We start from the raw sequence: 23,269 nt of genomic DNA, 5'->3' as shown, positions 1-23,269 counted from the left end.
GGTCTGGCCCACAGAGGCTCCATTTTGGCCTGTAACAGGCCATGGGAGGCCTACGCAGGCCTGAACGGGGCCCTAGCATGCTTGGGCTAGCAGCCAGGAGTCTAAGACAAGCCTCCCAGCAAAGAGAGACTGGGCAGGTAAAGCAAGGCTTTAGCCGATTCGGCAAACTTAGCAAACAGTTAACAACCGGTTTTAGCAGACTGGTGCAAACCGGCTGAATCCCAGCACTGGTTAAAGTGCAGTATTGCAGGCTAACTGCTACAGGAGTTTTATCCTGACCAGTTCAAGGTTGACTCAACCTTCCATCCTCCCGAGATCAATGAAATGAGCACCCAGATTGTTGGGGAGGGGGCAATATACTGACTTGTAAACTTCTCAGAGAATGCTGTAAAGCAGGGGTCCCTAACCCCCAGTCCACAACCCATTGTGAACTGGTCTGTGCAAGTGGACAGTGAGCATGCAAAGCTATATTTGCGCATGCATGGGATTAGGTTGCATGAATGAAACCATCCCCTCACACAAAGCCTTTCTCCACCACCACTGCCAATCTATGGAGTCAGAAAGGTTGGGGACCCCTGCTGTAAATCACTATGGGATGATATTAAAGTGATTGCTATTGCTATTAAAATTCTATTGCAAGAATAGATGAATGGACTGGAGGACATTTACAGCATAAACTAATTTTTGTTCAGAAAAAAGCCTCATTGGGTTCAGTTGTGGTTTTGATTATATAAAGGGACAAAATGTCTACTTGTTTAAAACAATCTATTAAAAATGTCTATTTAAAAAAAAAATAGATAGTTGCATAGAGAGTAATCAGTACTGGGCCAAAAGGTAAAATTGACAAATTGAATCATTCTTTATACAGTGGGTATAAAAAGTCTACACATAGCTGTAAAATGCCAGGTTTTTGAGATGTAAAAAAAAAAACTAGATGAAGATAAATCACTTCTGAATTTTTTCCACCTTTAATTTAACATGTAAGCTGTTCACTTCAATTGAAAAATAAATCTTTTTGGGGGAAAGTAATAATAAAAATCTACAATAACATGGTTGCATAAGTATACACAGCCTCTTATAAGTAGAGGTGTGTGTGTTCAGAATTAATCACATTCAAATGGATGTAAATATTAGTCAGTATACACCTGCCATCAATTAAAGTGATTCTGATCAGACCCACATAAAGTTCTGCTGTTCTAGTAGGATTTTTCTGACATTTATTGAGTTGTCTTTTACAGCAAAAGCCATGGTCTGTAAAGAGCTTACAAAGCATCAAAAGGATCTCATTGTTGGAAAGTATTAGGCAGGAGAAAAATACAAAAAAATGTCAAGGCATTGGATATACCATGGAACACGGTGGAGATAGTCATCAATGTGCAGAGAAGATATGGCACAACAATGACATTACCAAGAACTGGGTATCCTTCCAAAATTGACAAAATCCTCCCCCCAAAAGAAAACAGGTTTGAGAGGCTGTCAAAAAACCTACAGCAGCATGGAAGAAGACTTCCGGTGGCACCGCAGGCTTCGGAGACGGTCCTTTGGATCACCAGCCCTGTGGTTGCGTTTCAAACAGTTTTGACAGTAAATCAGTCTGACGGTTTGGAAAGCTTTCCCTTGGGAGAAGAGGGAAAGCAGAGCAGTCGGGCATGGGTAGAGCTCCCCGAGATTTCCTGGGGAAAAGCCAGGAGATGGAAGGGTGAAAGCTCCCCTTTAGCCTGGCAGAGCTCCGCACCCAGAGCACTTCTGCTTTATGCAGAACAAGAAGCCACGACCACCTCTGTGTCTATGATTAGCTTCAAATTGATTTCAATGCAGACAGAACAAAAGTAGGAGAATTAGCATCTGTGATTGCAAGTAACAAACCTTAACTTTGTTGCCAAACTGTTTCCTTTTGAATCGACTTGAGAAGAACAAAGAAAATGGCACTTGTTATAAATAGGGCGGGAAAGTGAAAGTTAAGGAACTGCTTGTTAAAGCTGTTAGCGCCCTCATCGTTACTTAAGTCTGCTGTTTTTTACATTAATCTGGACAGTCTGAAAATGGTAATAGAAAGATTTATATTTACTTAATTTAATTATTGTGCCTTTGGAAGAATTAAGGAGAATTGGATTTATTGGAGGCATTTAAGTATAATTAAAGCAAGATGGCTTCTAAACAATTAAAGCCTGGACTCTCTAAAAGTTCTGGGGGCTCTCCAGCTCATATAGCTAATCCACAAGCCGTAAAGATTTACAAGAATCTTTCAAGGAATTTTTAAAAGATTCTATAGAACAATCATTAAAGCATCATACTGCTGTTATGGGAGAAAAATTTAAAGAGATTTCAGAGGAGATGTCAGCTCACAATAAAGATATAAGAGAAGACATAGTGACTTCATTTCAAGGCTTGGCAAACAACATAATCCAGTTGGAGGAAAGGGTGGAAGAAATTAATCTAATTTGAATTTAGAAAATAAAATGGAAGAGGTTCAGATTAAAGTGTAAAAAGTAGATGATGAAATGGTTTTGCTACAATACAGATCGATGGAGTTTGCTGTAAGAATGCGTGGGTTGCAAGAAAATAAACAGGAGAACTTAAGAGAGATTTTTTTTCAGAAGCCTTTGCACAATTGTTGGCGGAGCAACCAACAGACCTTCAATTTCAAATTGATAAAATCTACCATGTTAATTCCTGGATTGCTAGACAAAGGCAATTTCCAAGAGACATTGTGATTTATTTTACAACTAGGAGGATTAGAAATGAAATTTTACAAGCATCTTACAAAAATAAAATGCAAATAGCAGGACAAGAGATATTAGTTTTGAAAGAAATTCCCCCTAAAATGCTAAGAAATAGAAAGGAGTTTGCTTTTTTGGTGAAAGAGCTTAGAAAAAAACAGATGCAATTTAGATGGGATGTTTCAACTGGACTAACATTAATTTATGCTGGAGAAAGATATCGCCTTAACACGGTTTGGAAGGCAAGGGATTTTTATACCAATGTTTTAAAGGCTGGAAGTCCACCATCGCCAGATACTAGGAGGAGAGGAGAAGCAGAGTTAGCAAAAAAGTATGAGAAGGAAGGAAAACAGATACAAGCGCAAGCGGAAGCTGCAATTACTGAAGAAGATTTGTCGCAATCACTGGCTATTTTCCAAATATCAGAAGTAGGGGAAAATATAGGGGATATTAATGATCCAAAAGAGCAAAGACTGACCAGAGCAGCTACTAAACGTAAAGAACAAGAAAAAATGCAGCAATCTCAAACAAAAACTCAAGAAACTCCTAAAACAGAAGCTGTGGGAGGGGTCAGGCCGAAGAGGAGGATTGGGGAAGATCTTCAGCTGATGTTCCAAAAGCTTCACAGTGCCAAGAATGGCAAATAGATTTTTAACTTGGAATGTTAACAGCCTGAACTCACCACAAAAAAGGAAAAAGATATTTCATTATTTGAGACAATTTAAAAATGATGTAATTTGCTTGCAGGAAACATATTAGAGTGACAGACCAAAAGTATTTGATAAATTCAAGACTAGGTACATATTTTGCTGTATCGGCTCCAGAGAAGAAGAATGCTGTAGTTATATACCTAAAGAAAGAACTAACTGCCAAATTAATTGAGGCAGATGCTCAAGGAAGATATATTACTATTGAAGTTTTAATAGAGGGAAAGAGAACACTTGTAATTGGAGTATATGCACCTAATCAGCAGCAAGAACATTTTTATAAACTTTTATGTACTAAACTAATACAGTGGAATTATAAATTGTTTGTATTAATGGGAGACTGGAATGGAGTGTTGGATACTAAGAAAGATAAAAAGAATATTTCTCAAAATATTTCGAGTCATGCGAAATTGCCAAAAGCTTTTTTTGATATGATGGAAGATTTGGAGCTAAGAGATATTTGGCAAGAAAGGAATGTTGAAGAAAAAGATTACCTTTTTTTCTGATAGACATCAATCCTTTTCTAGGATTGATTTTATACTAATTTCTATTGACTTTCTTTCCAGGGTGAAGAAGACCAAAATATGTCCAAGAACTTTAACTGATCATAGTCCGGTGTGGGTGGAATTCAATCAGGAAAAGTCAGATAGGAGATCTTGGAGATTAAATGAGAATTTGTTTAGATATGAAGAAAATGTAAAGGAATGTAAAAGACAAATGAAAGAGTATTTTGTTATGAATATGAATAAGGGTACTCCGATAGAAATAGTTTGGGATGCAAGTAAAGCATATATGAGGGGAATTTTAATATATATGAATAATAAACACAGAACTAGACAGCAGAAGAAGCATAGGGAACTAGAAGAGGAAATAAAAAAGAAAGAGCAACTACTTATACTTAATCCAGAGGATAAAAAAGCTAGAAAAGCAATAAATATACTTTGAGGACAGTTTAATATGCTTATAGCTGACCAGGTTGCAATTAATTTACAATATGTTAAGCACAATACATTTTCTAATGCTAATAAGCCAGGCAGGTGGTTTATTTATTTTATTTTATTTATTATTTAAATTTATATACCGCCCTATCTCCCGAAGGATTCAGGGCGGTTCACAGGCATATAAAACATCAATATACAAAATTAAAATAATCTTTAAAAAACTTATTCCAATGCCCTATTATTAAAAATAGAAATATAAATATTAAAATCAATTAAAAACCCCTGTAAAATTTAAAATCTAAGCCAGTCCTGCACAGATGAATAAATGTGTCTTGAGCTCGCGACGGAAGGTTCGAAGGTCCGGAAGTTGACGTAGTCCTGGGGGGAGCTCGTTCCAGAGGGCGGGAGCCCCCACAGAGAAGGCCCTTCCCCTGGGCGTCGCCAGACGACACTGCCTAGCTGACGGCATCCTGAGGAGTCCCTCCCTGTGAGAGCGCACGGGTCGGTGAGAGGTATCTGGTCGCAGTAGGCGGTCCCGTAGATAACCCGGCCCTATGCCATGGAGCGCTTTAAAGGTGGTCACCAAAACCTTGAAGCGCACCCGGAAGGCCACAGGTAGCCAGTGCAGCCTGAGCAGGATGGGTGTTATGCGGGAGCCACGAGGGGCTCCATCTATCACCCGCGCAGCCGCATTCTGGACTAACTGTAGCCTCCGGATGCCCTTCAAGGGAAGCCCCATGTAGAGAGCGTTGCAGTAATCCAGGCGAGACGTCACGAGGCGTGGTGACCGTGCATAGGGCCTCCCGGTCCAGAAAGGGGCGCAACTGGCACACCAGGCGAACCTGGTAGAACGCTCTCCTGGAGACGGCCGTCAAATGATCTTCTAGAGACAGCCCTTCATCCAGGAGGGCGCCTAAGTTGCGCACCCTCTCCATTGGGGCCAGTGACTCGCCACCGATGGTCAGCGGTTAGCTGACTGTACCGGGATGCCGCATCCACAGCCACTCTGTCTTGGAGGATTGAGCTTGAGCCTGTTTCTCCCCATCCAGACCCGTCTGGCCTCCAGACACCGGGACAGCACTTGATAACCGTTGGGGTGGTCGGTGTAGTACAGCTGGGTGTCATCCGCATACAGCTGGTACTTCACACGAAACCACTGATGATCTCACCCAGCGGCTTCATGTAGATGTTAAACAGAAGGCGAGAGAATCGACCCCTGCGGCACCCACAAGTGAGGCGCCTCGGGGCCGACCTCTGCCCCTGTCAACACCGACTGCGACCGGTCGGAGAGATAGGAGGAGAACCACCGATAAGCGGTGCCTCCCACTCCCAATCCTCCAACCGCGCAGCAGGATACCATGGTCGATGGTATCGAAAGCCGCTGAGAGGTCTAATAGGACCAGGGCAGAGGAACAACCCCTATCCTGGCCCTCCAGAGATCATCCACCAACGCGACCAAAGCCGTCTCCGTGCTGTAACCGGGTCGGAAACCAGACTGGAGCAGGTCTAGATAGACAGTTTCATCCAGGTGCAAGGAAACTGATATGCCACCATACTCTCTACAACCTTCGCGGCGGGTTGGAGACGACGATAATTACCTAAAACAGCGGGTCCAGGAAGGCTTCTTGAGGAGGGCCTCACCACCGCCTCTTTCAAGGCGGCGAAAGACACCCTCCACCAAAGAAGCGCTCGTAATCGCCTGGAGCCAGCCTCGTGTCACCTCGCGTGGCCAGCACCAACCAGGAGGCACGGGTCCAGTAAACATGTGGTGGCATTCAGCCTCCCCAACAACCTGTCCATGTCCTCGGGAGCGACAGGGTCAAACTCATCCCATACAATGTCACCAAGACCACCCTCAGCCGTCTCACCCGTATCACCGCAATCTTGGTCCAAACCATCCCGAAGCTGAACGATTTTATCGTATAGATAACCGTTAAACTCCTCAGCACGTCCCTGCAGCGGTCATCCCGCTCCCCTGGTGTGGGAGGGGGCGGCTCACCCGAACCAGGGCGGCTGGGCGGTTATCTGCCGATGCAATGAGGGAGGAGGCGTAGGTACGCCTCGCTTCCCTCATTGCCACTAGGTAAGCCCTAGTGGCAATGAGGGAAGCTAGTATAGGTTAGCATATGTAATAAGGAAAAAACAGAAATCACGTGTTATTGGTAAGATAGAATATAAAGGTAAAGAAGTATATCAACAGAATTTGATTAAAAAAGCCTTCTTAGACTTTTATACAAAATTATATGCTAGTGACTCAATTCAAGGTATAGATATAGATAAATATTTACAGGAAGGAAATATTGATGAACTTACATTAGAACAAAGGGAAAGATTGAATCAATCTATAACATCAGAAGAAATTATTTTAGCTATTAAGCAGCTAAAAATAGGTAAGGCCCCAGGAACAGATGGATTAACCACTGTTTATTATAAAAATTTACAACTTGAAATGATAGACCCTCTTAAGGAATTATTTAATAAAATTCAATTCAGAGGAAATGTACCTCCATCCTGGAGAACTGCTTTTATCTCACTGATACCAAAGGAGGATCAAGATTGTACTAAGCCAGAAAATTATAGGCCAATATCACTTTTGAATGTTGATTATAAGATCTTTGCTAAAATACTAGCCAATAGATTAATGTTGGTTATACAACAAAAGATTCATAATGATCAATCAGGATTTATAGAAGGGAGACAAATGAGAAATAATGTTAGACAAATTGTGAATTTATTAGAATATTTGGAGAGAAACAACCAGGTCCCTGCAGCTTTTTTTTCTTGGACGCAAAGAAGGCTTTTGATCGATTGAACTGGGAATTTTTATTTAGAGTTATAGAAAAGATGCAGTTTGGGGAATGTTTTATACAATCAATTAGGGCAGTATATCAGAGACAAATAGTTCAAATAATAGTTAATGGTAATTTAACATAAGTTTTTAGAATTGAAAAAGGAAAAAGGCAAGGATGCCCTTTGTCGCCGTTATTGTTTATTTTGACGTTAGAACCTCTATTGAATAAGATACGTGGGTCAATTAACATAAAGGGAATTAAAATTAGACATCACGATTATAGATTAAGGGCATTTGCAGATGACCTGGTGGTTACTTTATCCCAACCAATACAATCGGTTATATATTTGATGGATATAATTAGTCAATATGGGAAGGTATCTGGATTTAAAGTAAATCAACAAAAGACAAAAATAATAACTAAAAATATGACTATATAGCAAAAAATAGAATTAGAAAAAATAACGGGATTTCAAATAGTAAAAAAGGTCAAATATTTGGGTGTGTATATTGCAGCTTCGAATGTGAAATTATATAAAAATAATTATGAAGTTTTATGGCAAAAAGTGCAGAAGGAAATGGAGAACTGGAAGAAACTGCAGTTATCTTTACTGGGAAGAATAGCAGTTTTAAAAATGAATGTTTTACCAGGTTTTTATTTTTGTTTCAAATGGTACCAATACTTAAAAAAAGATGCAAATTTGAAAGAATGACAAAATGGAATTAATAAATTTATATGGGCTGGTAAAAGACCCAGAATAAAATTGAAAATAATACAGGATATACGCGAGAGAGGGGATCTTAAAATGCTTAATTTAAGACTATACTATGAAGCAGCTGCCCTATCTCTAATTAGTGATTGGTTTAACTTAATAGAAGATAGAATATTGAATATAGAGAGTTATGATTTGTTATATGGTTGGCATGCTTACTTACTGTATGATAAAAAAGTGGATAAAATTTTTAAAGCTCGTATATTAAGAAATGCTTTGTTACGGGTTTGGAAAAAGTATCAATATAAGCTAAACTACAAGATACCTATAAGGGCATGTCCTAGACATGCGATACAGAATATAAGTACAGAACAAAAACAAGAGGTAATTACCTATAAAGAACTTCTTTTTATTGAAAAGGGTAAGCTGCAACTGAAGTTTTTAAATATATTGAAAGAGGAAAAGATAATTCATACTTGGTTTCAGTATGGACAGTTACAAGCCAGATGGAAAGAGGATCAGAAAATTGGTGTCATGCAAAATGAAGAAAATTTGGTAAAACAAATTAGAGATCAAAGCCAATTGCATATTAAAAGATTGTATAATGTACTGTTAGAAATAGACTCAGAAATGGAATTAGTTAAGGATTGTATGATAAAATGGGCACAAAATATTCAAGAACCTATAATGATGGAAACTTGGGAGAAAATTTGGGTTAGAAATGTTAAATTTACACAAGCACAAAATTTAAGAGAAAATTTTTATAAAATGTTTTACAGATGGCATTTAGATCCTAAAAAACTAGCGTGTATGTACCCGAACTTGCAAGCTAAATGTTGGAGATGTGATGGGGATGACGCTACTTACTTTCATATGTGGTAAACTTGTAAAAAAATTAAGCCATTTTGGATAAGAATTTGGTGGATTATACAAAATATTTTGAAAAAGAAGATAAAATTTACTCCACAATTGTTTTTATTGGGTATAATTATAGATTGTACGAAAATAGAGACTAAATTGATTTTAAATTTAATATCAGCAGCCAGACTATTGGTTGCGCAATACTGGAAGAAGGAACACTTACCTACAATTGAAGAATGGATATTAAAAGTTGCAAACTTAGCAGAGATGGTGAAAATCTCAGCATTCCTGAAAGACTGCTCACAAGAAAGATACATATTGGAATGGAGAAGATGGATTAACTATATTCAAAATAGATGTCAGACTAAGAAATACCAAATAGCTTTTGAATGAACAGTAAGGTTCTAGGGGAGGATGGGAGTTTACAGATAGTTAGCATAATTTAGGTTATGATTGTTAGATTTAATATCGTGTATTTTGTTCCGAGAAGTCCGGGGGGGGGGAAGGGGTTTGGGAGAGGGAGTGAGGGGGAAAGAGTGGAGGCTGGGGAGTGGGGGTAGGAGGAGGGGTAAATCTTTATAAAACTTCTTCAATTAAAAAAAAAACCTACAGCAGCATTAAAGGAGATGCAAGAAGTTCTGAAAAGTAGTGGTTGTGTACTGCATGTCAGTAATATCCCATATTCTTCATATGTCTGAACTGTAGGATACAGTGGCAAGACAGAAGCCTTTTACAAATGGTCCTTGAGTTACGAATGGAATGGAGCCTGCCCATTCCATTTGTAACACAAGGATTCGTAGGAGTGTGCTCGCTTCAGCAGCACATATACTAAAATTGGAACGATACAGAGAAGATTAGCATGGCCCCTGCGCAAGGATGACACGCAAATTCGTGAAGCGTTCCATATTTTTTGAAAGTTGCCAATTTGGCTGAGATGGCGAAGATATCAGCCTTTTTGAAAGACAATACGCAAGAAAGATACTTAAAGGAATGGGGAAAATGGATTGACTATATTCAAAGTAGATATCAGACTAAGAGTTATTTTTGAATGATTATGATGTATTATTTTTGATTGTTTTCGGGGGAAGTTAGGAATTGATGATTGTAGGGGTATAATTAAGTTGGGACGAAATTTTTTTAGCATATGTTTGTTTTATTTTTAACTATACCTTGTGCTCGTTCCGGGAAGTCGGGGGGGGAGGGGGGTTGTGAAGGGAGGGGAGGGGGGGGAGGGGGAAAAATTATCTGTAAAACCTTTTGAATAAAAAAAAAAGGATTCGTAGGAGTGAATCTTGAACAGAATCACTCCCTCCTTTCGCTCATGCATTCACTAATTGAATGTGAGGCTCATTAAGTGCACATGGGGTATTTCAGGGTGGAGAAGACCATGGTGGGGTGTCAGTGATGGAACAGGACACCTGCCTAAGACCACCCAAGGCCTCCCTGGCCCACTGAAATACCTCATGCTCCCCACAATTGCTTCCAGGTCATTTACCATGTTAAGATTTAGCAAACAGGGCCGTGGTGGCTCAAGGCTATAAGAAGCCTGTTATTAAAACCAGCTGCCTACAGTTACTGCAGGTTCAAGCCCCACCAGGTCCAAGGTTGACTCAGCCTTCCATCCTTTATAAGGTAGGTAAAATGAGGACCCAGATTGTTGGGGGGGCAATAAGTTGACTTTGTAAATATACAAATAGAATGAGACTATTGCCTTACACACTGTAAGCCGCCCTGAGTCTTCGGAGAAGGGCGGGATATAAATGTAAACCAAAAAAAAAAAAAAAAGCAGTCTCCTCTCCAACATCTCAGTCATGTGTGCACGTCTGATGTACTGTTCAGACTTCTGCAGGCCTCCCCCGGCATTTTGCAGGCCGATCTGCCCCTCTGATGTTCCGGGCCTCTGCCCCTTGGAAGCTCCATTTCAACCTGCAATGTGCTGGGGGAGGCCTGCGGAGGCCCAAATGGAAGTCGGCGGGGCAGATCCCCCCCTTGGAAACTCCATTTTGACCTGCAAGATTCAGGACAAATGTTGCAGATCCTCTGTAGTTGTTCGTAAGGGTGAACAACTGCGATGGTGCTGCAAGAATCGTAGTTTCAGGACTTGAAATGCTAGCGAGCGCTTATTGCATAACTTCGAACATTTGCTTAGGGAACGCTCGTAACCCAGGGATTACCTGTATTACAAAGAAAAACATCCAAGCTTGCTACATTTTGCAAAAACCTACTTCAAAAATGTGTTGTGGTCTGATGAGACCAAAATTGAATTTTTTGGCATGATTCCAAAAAGTATGTTTAGCACAAAAACAACACTGCATCCCCAAAAGGACACTATGCCTACTTGAAGCATGGTGGTGGCAAACATAATGGGCATAATGGAAGCCCAATATGCTTCAGGCCTGCTTTTTTTCAGCTGAAACTAGGGCTATAGTGGAGAGAATTATGAACAGTTCTAAATATCAGTCAATTTTAGCAGAAAACCTTCAGGCCTCTGCTGAAATGATGAAGAGGGTTTTCTTTTCTTTTTTTTTTTATTCAAAAGGTTTTACAGAAAAATCCCCCCCCCTTTCCCTTTATCTTCTTTTTCAAAACATTTTGTAAAATCCACCAAATTTTTATCCAAAAGGCCTTTATATCCTTACAAGTCCACCAAATATAAAAATATGTTGCATCATCACAATTACATCTCCAACATTTTGCTTGCATATCTGGGTACATACACAATAATTTCTTAGGATCTAAGTGCCATCTATAAAACATTTTATAAAAATTTTCCCTCAGATTCTGTGCCTGCGTGAATTTAACATTTCTAACCCAAATTTTTCCCCAAGTTTCCAATAATATTGGCTCCTGAAAATTTTGTGCCCACTTTATCATACAGTCCTTTACCAAGTCCCTTTCAGAATCTATTTCAAGTAACACATTATACAATCTCTTTATATGCTCCTGAGACTGATTTCTAATTTGCTTTACCAAATTTCCCTCGTTCTGCTCTATACCAATTTTCTGATTTTCCTTCCATCTAGCACGTAGTTGCTCATATTGAAACCAAGTATAATTTTTCCCTTCTTCTTTTAGTACGTGCAGAGATTTTCATTGCAAATTACCTCTTTCAGTATACAAAAGATCTTTATATGTAATCATTTCCTGATTCTGTTCTATATTTATATTCTCTATTGTATGTCTAGGACTTGCCCATATAGGATCCTTATAATTTAGTTTGTAAGAGTATTTTTTCCAAACACGCAGAAGAGCAGTTCTTAACACATGATTTTTAAAGGCCTTATCCACCTTTTTGTCATAAATTAAATATGCATGCCATCCATATAGCAAGTCATAACCTTCTATATTCAAAATTCTTTCCTCCGTTAAATTAAACCAATCACTTATTACAGAGAGAGCAGCTGCTTCATAGTATAATTTAAAATTGGGCATTTTTAAACCTCCCCTTTCCCGGGAATCTTGAATTATTTTCATTTTAACCCTGGCTTTTTTACCTTCCCATATAAATTTATTAATTCCCTTCTGCCATTCCTCAAGATTCTTATCTTTCTTAATTATTGGTATCATCTGAAAGAGGAATAAAAATCTAGGTAAAACATTCATTTTAATAGCAGCTATTCTCCCCAGCAAGGATAATTGCAATTTTTTCTAAACAATCAACTCCTTCTGAACTTTTTGCCATAAAACCACATAGTTATTCTTATACAATTTCACATTTGACGATGTAATATAGACCCCTAAGTATTTAACCTTCTTTACAATTTCAAATCCTGTTATTTCCTCTAGTTTTTCTTTCTGTTGTCTGGCCATATTTTTTATTATCACTTTTGTCTTTTTCTGATTTACCTTAAACCCTGAAACCTTCCCATATTGATCAATTATTTCCAACAAAGATTTACTAGAGTTTATAGGGTTTGTTAAAGTAATCACCAGGTCATCTGCAAAAGCTCTCAGCTTATATTCATGTTGTCTAACTTTAATTCCCTCTATCTCCTTTACTTCTCGTATTTTATCCAATAATGGTTCTAGAGTTAAAATAAACAATAATGGTGATAAAGGACATCCCTGTCTTGTTCCTTTCGCAATCTTAAAAGGTTCTGTTAAACTACCATTAATTATAATCTGTGCTGTTTGCTCTCCATAAATTGCCCTAATTATTCTTGTAAAACCATCTCCAAATTGCATCTTTTCTATTAATTTAAATAAAAAATCCCAATGCAATCGATCAAAAGCTTTCTCTGCATCAAGAAAAATAAATGCTGCTGGAATAAAAATTTTCTTTTCTAAATACTCCAGTAAATTAACAATCTGCCTAACATTATTCCTCATCTGTCTCCCTTTTATAAATCCAGATTGATCATTATGAATTCTTCGCTGCAAAATCAACCTTAATCTATTAGCTATTATTTTAACAAAAATCTTATAATCATTATTTAAAAGCGAGATTGGCCTATAGTTCCCAGGTTTGGAACAATCCTGTTCCTCTTTTGGTATCAATGAAATAAAAGAGGTTCTCCATGAGGGGGGAATTCCCCCTCCTAATTGTATCTGATTAAATAATTCCTTAAGTGGACCTAACATCTCATCCTGTAAATTCCTATAATAACTAACTGTAAGCCCATCCGTACCAGGAGTTTTCCCCATTTTTAATTGTTTAATTACCAAAATAATTTCTTCAGAAGTTATAGGCCGATTCAGTTCATCCGTTTGTTCTAAAGTTAAATTTTTAACCTTATATTCTTTCAAATAATTATCAATATCCCTGTTCAATATATTATCTTTAAGATATAGATTTGTATAATATTCTAAAAAAGCTTTTTTTAATTTTATCCTGTTGGTATCTCTCTTTACCTTTATATTCTATTTTTTCTATAGTACGTTGTTTTTGTCTTTTCCTTAAGGTATATGCTAACCACCTACCAGGTCTATTTGCATTACAAAAAGTATTATGTTTGGCATATTGTATATTTGTTGCCACCTGATCAGCTATTATCATATTAAATTGATTCTGTAATAACTTTATTTAAGTTTTTGATCATGCGGGTTATGTATTAATAATTGTTTCTTATAAATTTCCTCTTCTAGATACCTACGCTGTCTTTGTTGCTTATTTCTCTGTCTATTATTAATATATATTAATACACCTCTCATAAAAGCTTTACTAGCATCCCAAACCATTTCTATCGATGTTTTCTTATTCAAATTATAATCAAAAAATTCTTTCATCTGCTTTTTACATTGATTTACATTATCCTGATATCTAAACAAATTTTCATTTAATCTCCAAGTTCTTCTACCTTCTTTTCCATATTGCAATTCCATCCAAACAGGACTATGATCAGACAAACATCTTGGAAATATCTTAGTTTTCTTCACCTTAAAAAGCAAATCATTAGAAATTAAAATAAAATCAATACGTGAGAAGGATTGATGCCTATCAGAGAAAAAAGTATAGTCTCTTTCCTCCAAATTCCGCAGTCTCCATACATCTCTCAACTCAAAATCTTCTATCATGTCAAAAAAGGATTTAGGCAGCTTTGCATGTGCAGGTATCTTCTTAGAAAAAGTTCTCTTGTCCTTTCGTGTATCTATTACTCCATTCCAATCTCCCAATATAATACACGATTTATAATCCCATAGAATCAATTTATCATACAACATTCTATAAAATTTTTCTTGTTGCTGATTGGGTGCATATATACCAAACAAAAGGGTCTTTTTTGTTTCTATTGTAAGTTCAATAGCAATATATCTTCCGTGAATATCTGCTTCTATTAACTTAGCTGGTATATCTTTTCTCAAATAAACTATGCCATGTTTTTTGTCCAAAGCAGAGGCAACAAAATGTTTACCTAACTTTGAGTTTATTAAATACTTTTGATTTGATAGTTTAATATGCGTTTCTTGTAAGCAAATTACATCATTTCTAAATTGTTTCAAATAATGAAATATTTTTCTTCTCTTCTGAACTGAATTCAAACCATTGACATTCCAGGTCAAGATTTTATTTGCCATTACTGGCCTGCTGAAGCTTTTGAGCGATCAGCTGAAGATCGTCCTCCCGTATCTTCAGCCGTGCTCCTCCCACCGCTTCTGTAGCAGAATCCTGAACTTTACTTTGAATTTGTTGCTCCTTTTCTTTACGCTTAAGGGCTCCCCTCGTCAGTCTTTGTTCTTGTGGTTGTTCCTCAGATGGTAACATCACTGGAATGACCTCAGCTTCCACACCCATTTGAGTCTCTTGAATTCTTTTTTCTATTATTTCTACTTCAAGTTTCAGCACGGTGGAAAGAAAATCTTTGGCCTTAAGCACGATATCTCCTTCCTTGATAATACACTGTCAAACCAACTGGAACCTCGCATCTAAATTGAATCTGGTATTTCTTAAGTTCTTGTGTAAAAAATGTAAAGTCCTTTCTATCCCTTAACATCTTGGGAGGAATCACTTTCAAAATCTTCAGCTCCTGTTCTCCTATTTTCAAGTTTTTCTGAAATGCAACTTGCAAAATTTGATTTCTCACTGTTCTTTTCAAAAAATAAACCACAATGTCTCTAGGAAGTTTCTTCTGCCTAGCAATCCAGGAATTAACTCTATAAATTTTGTCAATTTGATAAGCAACCTCTTGTGGATCAAGTTCAATAAATTCAGCCAGAGCTTCTGATAAAATTTTTTAAATCTTCCCCTTTCTCCTCATTCAAGCCCCTAATTCTCAGAGCTCCTTCCATCATTCTATACTGCATCACCATCATTTGATCTTCATTTTTGTCCAATTTAATTTGCATTCCCCCTATTCTATTTTCTATTTGCTGATTTGACTGAGCAATTTCTTGCACCTCCTCCTCCACCACCTCCAGTCTTTTTGCCAAACCTTGGAAAGCCATCAAAATATCTTCTCTTATTTTTTTATTATTCTCTTTTATTTCTTCTCTTATTTTCTCATTATTGTCCATCATCTCTTAAACTTTTCTTCAAAGACTTTCCCTTGTTCTTTAATCAAATCTTCTAAGGCTGGTTCAGAACCCCTTCTACCCCCAGTCTTAGGTGGTTTAGTAGCCATTTCAGTTTTTAAAATTCACAAAATATAAGTCTAGAAACTTCTCTTTTCCCCTTTAAGTATAGGAGAGCTCACTTCACTACATTAGAATCCACACATAACATTTCTTAGCTTCTTAGTTACACAGGCTGTTTAGAATTCCATTCTTCACTTTCACTCCCTTTCAGGCGCCATCTTAAAGAGTCAGTTGAAACAAAGAAAAAAAAGTTTCTCTTTTTAAAAGGGTAGAAGTCAGGAAATCAAAAATACTTGCAATCCAGTAGTTGTTCACTCGTGCTCATTCCGTCTGCTTATAAGAATCCATAAAGATAAGACAATTAGCAGAGATGGACACTTTCTTCTTTTCCTGCTTTTGCAGGCGCGCACTGAAGGTTGGAGCTTGGCAGGATTATTTATGGGACTCGACCCTCAGGGCTCTGCTTAATAAAAAACAAAGCCCCTGGGGAGGTCTACCACACCCCCACAGCTCTTATCTTTCCCTTTCATCCAGGGAAGGAGATTAAAGCCGGCGTTTTCCTGGCTTTTACGAAGTTCAGTATGGAGCTCCTTAATTAGGAACTCAGCGATGAGGGTTTTCACCTATGACAATGACCCAAAAGCATGCCTCCAAAAGAATGGCTTCAAAAGAAGATCATCAATGTTTTGAATGGCCCAGCCTGCATCTAAATGAAACCGTGCGAAGTGACCCTAAGAGAGCTGTGCACAAGAGATGCCCTCACATTCTGACAGATGTGAAACACTTGTGCAAGGAGGTGTAGGCAAAGATTCCCAAGGGAATGTGCTGAAAGCCTTCTGCCCCAAAAGGCTAAATGCTGTCATAAAATTAAAAGGTGCATCAACAAAGTATTAATTTAAGAATGTACAACCAAGTAATTACCAGTGTTTCCCCAAAAATAAGACTTTGTCATATATTTTTTGCCACCAAAAAAGGTACCAGGTCTTATCTGGGGGGGGGGATGTTGTCCACTGATTCACCTCACTTGCACACAACCCCCCAGCCTCTTTTTTGCTATCAGAGGCCTTCAGGAACTTTTTCGTCCAGCAAGGTGAACAAGGAATTCCTGAAAGCCTCTGCAGCTGATAACAGAGCTCCATATCGATCCGGAGCTCTGTTATCGGCTACAGAGGCCTTCAGGAAAGCCTTGCCAGCTGCCGCAAAAGAAATGGGCCAAGGTGTGCAAGGCCTGGCTGCAACTATCTGAAGGTAAGTAGTAGGGCAGCTTCACACCCCCACCCCCATCCTAGCTTAATTTTTAGCTAGGAGTGGGTGGGGTCTTAATTAGGGCTTATTTTGGGGGTAGGGCTTATATTGGGCACACGTGCAAAAATCAAGCTAGGACTTACTTTTTAAGTAGGTCGTATTTTTTGGGAAACATGGTATATGTTTTTTACTGTTATTTTTCCTTTAAAAGATTTCAGTTTATTTTTCAATAAACAGGTTATGTGTTAATATGTTAAATAGGTTAAAAGTAGAAAAAAATCTGAAGTGGTCTTGGTCTGATTTTTTCATATCTCAAGAGCCTTATATTTTAACAGGTGTGGAGACTTTTTATATCCACTGTAAGTATTTGTTATAAGCCACAGATTACTTCAAAATAACACTATGCACATCATGAAATCATTGCACAAATGATTATCATGCCATTGACTTCTAATGCAAGTGCACCATTTGTGTAGTCATGTCACAATATGTGTAATCATGTCTCTATTATAAATGCTCATAATTCTAACTTTCACCATGTTCCACACATATAGTATATATTTATTTTGCTTTTTTTCTTTCAATAATTGGACAGCAATTATGTCAACATCAAGTATGTTGATTGAAGACTTATTGAAGACTTCCATGTGAAAATTCCCACCACTTTTTTTTATGTCCAAATTAGCTCTGGTTTTTAAATTTATATTTTTAAAATTAATTAATTATGTATATTTGTATCTAATTTTTTTTCAATTTTTCCCCAAGTCCATCATGCATGATAAAATGTCACTTTGTGATTTTCGTATTTCCAGCATCGATTCAAAATACCTTTATACTTCTTAGATAATTTACATGGTGATGGTACATAATCTTATAATAATTCTCTTAAGTTGCAACACACAGTGAATTTCATTCCTTTTAACCACACTTTCTCCCCTTGATCCCTCTATATATTATAACCAAAATTCTTAGCCCATTTTAACATGCATCTGTTTTACCATTTCAGATTTCAACAAAAAATGTTCTTTTTAGCACTCACATGTTTATTCTTTGTTAATGTGTACATTCCACCTTACATTGTTTTATTTCAGTTACCTTTTTATTTATATTAAATCTCATTCTTGATTGTGCGTATGAAAATGATTGAAAACTAGTTCCCTCCATAGTCAATTGTTCTCTTGATATTTTTGCAGTCCAGATCTTTTACAACATCTAAACAATAGAAATAGCTAATGTAGAAACTTGGTCTGAGAACCAGTTTGGTGCAATAGTTAAGGCACCAGGCTAGAAACTGGGAAACCATGACTTCTACAGGTAATCCTCAACTTATGATTCCAGTGATGGTTCAGCCTTGGAAAATGTAAGAACCTGTACTCGCACTTTAAACAGGTACACCAAAAAAAGGTCTTGGTTATAGCATTGAATAGTTGTTACTAGTATGGGACAGCTATTTGTCTCACCCAATTTCTCAAATTATGGTTTGTTTATAGTGGCACATTATAATATGGGTTGTTTATTTGTGGCTCAATATGTTGGACAAGTCCATTCCAAGAATGGAGAGATAGCTTATGAAACCAATGTTAATTATACATGAATGTAATTTCAAAGCAAATCAAAATTATGACTAAGCACCATCATATGACCACAATTTATGAAAATTTTGCCAAAATCTGGCATTTACTTCCAGTTTTCAGTAAAACAATTGTGCAAAACAATTTATTTGCTTAATAACTGTGGCATTCACTTAACTTTGGCAGTTGCTTTACAATTGAAACATTCTCTTAACAACTGCCACAAAAAGGTCATAAAATTGGATTGGGCACATGGGTGACCCACTTTACATCTATCACTACTTATGACCACAATGGACAGGCTCCATTACAGTCATAAGTCAAGGACTATCTCTATTACATTATACCATAAATGTGACTAGAAAGGAATGTACAGTGTTCAGACAGGATGGCTGAACAGTAGAGGGATGGTGGGAGGATGAAAAATGTATACAAGCCTCTGAGTATAGGCTTACTCTGCACTCCCTTAATTAAAAGTAGGTTCTATGCTATTGATAATAATAATAATACATGATTCACCTGCTATTCTGTACATAACTTTTGTATCTGGAACAGAAGAGAACATTGTTTTGAAGCAAAATGTGGAGAGCTTGTTAATAAATAAGACTTTATGTATATATTATTTTGTGTTAAATATATATATATACAGGCACACAAATTATTTCATATTAAATTAGTCTTTATTAAAGAGGACTCTAGATTAGCCTAGGAAGCTGAATAATGCTAGGTACCGGTAAGTAGCAATTTGCAAACCACTTCTAAATTGTTGACCATTGTGAATATGGTTATTTGTTCAATAGACCAGACTTGGTCAGGAGAGACTATCCATATTCATAAATCATTTTTCCTCTGAGAAAATCAAAGAGTGGAACTCTTACTCGACCTTTACATTCCTGATCTGATCTGAGGCAAGCTAAACAGCAGTTTTACATTTAAAGATGAATAGTTAGCTGGGGGAATGAGCAGCATGATGGCCTAGTGGTGAAGATGCTCACTTCCCACTTGGAAGGTTGACAGTGCAATCTTAGGGAAAGGAATGAAGGAAGGGAAAGAAAGAAAGAAAAAGAAAGAAAGAAACATAGATAGATAGATTTAATAATTCCATGTGGCGTAAGGAAGGACATCTGCCCAACAAATGCTTAGCTCCATCCAGTCACCCCAACTCTACTCTGAATTCAGGGATTATCGGGTCATGAAAAAGGGATTTAGTTAGTTGGGGGAATGCCATATTCCCCACTGAAGAGCTAGGGGGGCGGTTTACTCCCTTTCTTAATTTTTACAAAGAGCAGAGAAACAACTTCTGGGTTTCTTTAAATAACTAGTAAGGCTCTTTCTTTTGTACAACTTTACAGCAAATTAAAGCATATAGCAAGTTGGGTCTAAAACCTACTGTCTGTGCTCTGAAGAGAGTTCAAATCTTCCATTTAATTTTCTACTCATTTGAATGTTGAGGCAATAATATAACCAAAGCATGTACTGAGGCATTTGCAGAGTCTGGATAACATAACATATTAGTTATCCTTACTAATGGCACATTCAGAGACCATAAGCCTTCAAATAGAAAATGTTCTAGTATAAAAAAGAGAGTGATAGCTCTCTTGATGCTGCTTGTATTTCCTAAGTGCTTTGACTTAGTTCTGGTGAAATAAATCGTTAAACTACTGGTTCAGTGTGAACCAGCAAGCAGGATATACCTCCCGCCGACATACATTTGAAAATTTGTACTGCTGCTCAGTATAAATCTTTTTCTTTAACTCAACATCAGCTATTCAACAATGTTTATGAAACCTCTCATGAACTTCCTAAACATGAAAGCAAGGTGTCTGAATAACCATTATCTGGTATCTGCTGGTATTTCTTTCAAGTTACTAGCAGGACTTCTATAGATAAAATTTATAAATTGTTGTGCATTCCATAATTCCTCCAATTCTTCATGAAATAAAATTACCATGGATAGTTTTATATGATTTGTTGTTAACAAATCAATGCTGATTGCAAATATATCACTCCATTTTCTTCTGAATATAAAATTGATTATTATACAGTATGCGTATGTGGTAATTACTTTCTGAGCACAAAACTGCTCAAATGGGTTTTTTCCCCCCTTTTTCAACCTTCTGGACATTTCAGTAATTTTCTTCCATTCAACAGCCTAAGATTCACAATTATTAGTTAAATATTGAGAAATTCTTTTTCTGTCTTGTTCTTTGTCATATTTTATCTAATTAGTACTTGCAAATGATGAATAAAATCATGTTCAGAATGGGAAAGATTTCATTTTATAGGATTGACGGAACATGAAAAATATCTGAAGAAGACTTTTAATCATTCTAAATTGACAGATTTTAATGAATGTTTAAGGGATAATAGCAAAATAGAGAGATGACAGTGATTTTGATTGTGTCATGAAGTTGGATTTCATTTCTTACTGACCACGTAGATCAGGGGTGGGCAATTTTCCCAAGGGGCCAAATGAGAAACTGGGACTGTTGTGGAGGGCTACCTTGCCTGTTCCTACCCCACCCTGTCGATCTCCCCTCCCCTGATGCTGCTGATGCTACAGGCTGGACAAGGACAGCTGACTGGCTGGATGTGGGCAGGCTATAAAATACCCAGGTCTGACATAGATAGACCAGGATGAGATATGAAAGAAGTGATTGATAAAATACTTTTTAGATTGATTTAGAATTGAATTATTTTTCTCCTCTAGAGTATAACTTGGTCAGTTCTTATTCCAGTTCTGATCACATTCTTGATGGGGAAAAAGATCTGAATGGTTCCAGCAAGATAGTTTACCCTGCCAACAGAACTGGAGAAATTCAGGCCAGTCCAATATGGTATGAGGAAATTGGAAACTCAGTAGTAATGTGTTCGGAAATGTATCTATTTTAGCAAGATACTGCGAAGCTATGTTGAAATGAAACAACACACTTAGCAGATTATTTCTTGAGAGCAAAGAAGCCAAGACAGTCGTCTGAAAGTATGGGAAAATGCCAGCTAAATAGAAAATAGGCGTTCATTTTAGCCCCATACTGTCATTCATTTACCTCCATGCTAACTTAAAGATTAAAGAAGAAAGGTGTATCTTAACTATAAACACAACTGCTCACACAATTTTGGATTCTATTTTGGGTAGGGGGTTGTAGATTGTGCAAAGAGCTATAGTTAAATTTAAGCAACCCTAAGTACAACAGATTGTCAGAATTCATAGAAGTTGGCAAGAAAAACATTGCCCACTTTTGAGTTTCTCTACCTGTTAAGCTAATACTTGAAGGAGGATTTGTGCATATGTGTGTTTGAATGTATATCCAGTAAACAGTGAAATGTGCTCTGAGAGGTGAATTTTGTTTACCTGTGTGACCTTCTCTTTCAACACTTTCTTGGGCTAACACAATAGTACTATCACATTTGGCAAAATATCAATCATAATGTCAGCAGGCTAAATAAACAAACAAACTTAAACGTAAAAAAACTAAAGGGCATCCTGCAGACTTTCAATTTTTCAAAACAAGATTTATAAACATGGGTCTGTTATAACAATTGATGAGGTTAATATCTTTATTGTGACCGTAGAAATAGTTATAAAATTGTCAGCAAATACAGTAGGATTCTTCTTCCGGCTAAATGTTAAAAGTAGCAAAATGATAAGACAGAAATTTGAGCCATTATTGAAAACTCCCCACTTTTAATGTCAGAAATGCAGAAATGTATTAAATATTATTTGAATTTAAAATGTAGTATTTTATTTGATGACTATATTATGTATAGAACTGATATGCAAAGTGGGCCCATGTAACATGTTTATATTTTATGCTTGAACTTTGCCTGTCAGCCACCTATCTTACTGAGTACAGTAGTTGTAACATACAGTTCTCACTAGAGGCCTTTCTTGGTGTTATACATTTTTGTCCTCTCTGGAAACTTAGATACAAGTAGTCTTTGACTCAAATCACAATTGAGCCCAAATTTTCTGTTGCTAAATGAGACATTTGTTAAGTGAATTTTGCCCCATTTCACAACCTTTCTTGCCAGAGTTGTTAAGTGAATCGCTGCAGTTGTTAAGTTAGTAACATAAGTGAATCTGGCTTCCCCATTGATTTTGCTTGTCAAAAGATCACTAAAGATGATTGTATGACCCTGTGACACTGCAAACATGTAAATATGTTTAAAAATTTATCACCAAAATCCATGTATCTTGGTTGTTGCAGCATAAACTTCCATTTGAAATTATTAAAGGCTTTTTGAGCATCTAGAAACATCCATACCACTTGGGTCTCGTTGTGTATTTCATAATATTCTAGTGTATCAAGTATTATTCTCATATTGTTCCTAATTTGTCATTTTAGCAAAAAGCCATTTTCCACATGTATATTTATCCACATGCATAAATTCATTTAGAAACCTTTTTAATCTTTCAGCTAATATTGACATTGAAAAATTACAATCTGTATTCCACAGTGAGATAGGCCTATAGTTTTTAATTAAAGTTAAGTCAGTATTTTCTTTCAGAATTGAAGTGATATTTGTTTCTGCCCATGAAATATTTGTCTCATTTAACATTGCATTATATACCTCAATATATAATCTATAATCTATAGATATAAGGTATGTATAGAGGAATGTAAGAGGAAAGTAAGATTCTATCCATAAACATTAATGGACCAAGCGTTTGAATTTTCATTAGGTGACCCTGGGATTTTGCAATATTC

At 37.0% G+C, this 23,269-nt stretch overlaps 1 protein-coding gene and 1 non-coding gene across 4 annotated transcripts in view; both read left to right on the top strand.

The window, feature by feature from the left end:
• Window positions 1–23,269, top strand: part of TMEM121 (transmembrane protein 121) — a 36,877-nt gene that overhangs the window by 3,609 nt on the left and 9,999 nt on the right. The gene's annotated exons all lie outside the window — the stretch shown is intronic.
• Window positions 9,538–9,644, top strand: LOC131196446 (U6 spliceosomal RNA). Its single transcript, XR_009154730.1, has one exon. It is a non-coding gene; the product is annotated as a U6 spliceosomal RNA (small nuclear RNA).

This window comes from Ahaetulla prasina, chromosome 3, assembly GCF_028640845.1.
Source record: "Ahaetulla prasina isolate Xishuangbanna chromosome 3, ASM2864084v1, whole genome shotgun sequence".
Classification (NCBI taxonomy): Eukaryota; Metazoa; Chordata; class Lepidosauria; order Squamata; family Colubridae; genus Ahaetulla; species Ahaetulla prasina.
This window is presented reverse-complemented; position numbering and strand designations above follow the sequence as displayed.